At 38.5% G+C, this 2,052-nt stretch overlaps 1 long non-coding RNA gene across 1 annotated transcript; it reads right to left on the bottom strand.

Annotated features, from left to right (window-relative positions):
• Nucleotides 1-289: 289 nt before the first annotated feature.
• On the bottom strand, nt 290-1,371 carry LOC121694245. Its single transcript, XR_006025707.1, has 3 exons — nt 1,182-1,371; nt 882-938; nt 290-443 (listed from the first exon to the last, which is right to left on the bottom strand). It is a non-coding gene; the product is annotated as an uncharacterized LOC121694245 (long non-coding RNA).
• Between the last annotated feature and the right edge of the window lie 681 nt (nt 1,372-2,052).

The raw sequence follows: 2,052 nt of genomic DNA, 5'->3' as shown, positions 1-2,052 counted from the left end.
GTATGAAAATAGGGGTTTTACTAGCAGTAGGCTACATCAATTCAGCTCTGCTACACTACAATAGCCTAGAAGTTATCCATCAGTTGCAAACTGTAAATCCTTTATGCAATTGTTAACTGTCCAATTGTGGAAACTTGTCTCAATGCTCCTCACCGCACCTCAATGCTCAATGAAAGAGGTCATCGTAGACACTAAATACATTGAACAGGTATTAGAGGTAAAATTAAATGCAACCATAAAGTGTCAAACTTTTTTTTATTATTATTTAATGAATATTAAGAACATGTTCCAAAACACAGATAACCTTCATACCAGACCACTGTTTTTCTTAGTGGGAAATAACAGTAGCCTGATTTTTTTGGGTAGAGTTGCTGACAGTTAAGACTCCGCCTTGAGCTTTTCCTGTTTGTTGGCTGGTTGAACCACTGACTCTCTCACAGCATCTGTAATCATATAAGTATAACAGCAGGCTGCTATCGGCTCTGTCTAACTGTCAGTGAAGTCACCAAGTGAAGCACTCGGTTCGCAGAGCGTAAAAATAATTTTAGAAGACTAATCCAATGTTTTTAAACATACTGTACGCCATCACGTCAGGTGTAACCACTTCCATTGACTACAGTGGAAGCCAATTGTTGCAACAGATGCTCTGCAAACTGAATGCTTCAGTTACGTGCACAGTGTAGCCTTCCTGTAAGTGTGATGAGGAATTATGGAATTGACCACATTTTGGCAAAGACCTGTTCCCTTAAAATACAAAAAAGGCATCAGAAAAGCAGTTCCCAGACACAACTACTTGTTAGTTACACAGTCCAGCATTTGGGGATATTAGAAATGAGGTATTTATCAAAGCTGATAAAAGCATTTTAAATGTTGAGATTTACCTGCAGTTCATCCTGAACCGGTATCAGCAGTTGCAGAGGTCTGTAGTTATTTCTCTTCTAAAATAAAAATATGTGCATTTCATTAGAGAGCTTTTGAAGTAGGTGGATTTTATTACAGAAGACAAGCATATTTTTGTATGTTGGGATTTACATTCAATTAATCCTGAACTGATGAAGGCAGTTACAAAAGCATATGGTTATTTTATTATTATTATTATTATTATTATTATTATTATTATTATTATTATTTAAGTGTGGACCAAAAGTCAAATAAATCAAATGTAAAACTGTATAGCTTACTTTACTTGGCTGGCAGGCCAGGATGAGAAAGGGTAGACCCCCAAACCAGACTGGAGCCTGATGCTGATCATTTTAGCTCATAGTTCCGTTGAAAATCGTCTGGTCTGTGACAAGGCAATAGACCTCTCCAGAATAAGTCCCGCCTCCGTAACTTCCGTATCCATCCAACTTCCGGGCGTCGATTGTCTATTGGAAATAACATGGCGTTTCGAAATATCATACCGGTAAAACATCTGTAGGTAGCGAAGTTGAAAAAGCTGGTGGGCAGATTGGCCTACACACTTCTGCCATCTAGTTTCCACTGGATTTTTTGATTGTCGGTGCCGTTTAAGTAGTATACTATAGACTATACTACTTAAACGGCACCGAAAATCCAAAAATCCAAAATATTGGGTTTATACGACTACAGCACCCCCAACCAAAACTCACTTCCCACGACCCTGGCTTCGGGATTTGTGGCCTTATATTAGATAAAAGTTAGCAAAAGCCCGGTTTTGGAACCAGGAAACATCTGCAAAAACTGACTTTTTATATCGGCTGATCGAAAATCCTTCCCTGCTTATTTTGTGCAGCCACATAGCAGAGCCCATAGTAGGCCAGTTAGCCGACTTCTCGCTAACTTTTACAAAATATAAGGGCACTAACCCCGAAGCAGTTTGTTTTAAGTATAAATATTGTCAACAAAGTTCAAAAAGTCAATTTTTGGAACCAACAAACACATCTGAGCATGCACGACTCACATCGGACTATGACAGGGAATATCAAATAACGTTAATTAGCTTAACAGCTGCTAACGTTCAAGTTATCCAAGACAGGTAACGTTAACCAATGTGAAATCAGCCCCCTACCAGAACGAAATGATGTTTAAACA

Source organism: Alosa sapidissima, chromosome 20 (genome assembly GCF_018492685.1).
Source record: "Alosa sapidissima isolate fAloSap1 chromosome 20, fAloSap1.pri, whole genome shotgun sequence".
In the NCBI taxonomy this organism is placed as follows: Eukaryota; Metazoa; Chordata; class Actinopteri; order Clupeiformes; family Clupeidae; genus Alosa; species Alosa sapidissima.
The sequence above is the reverse complement of the archived record's forward strand: the minus strand, read 5'-3'. Positions and strand labels throughout refer to the sequence as shown.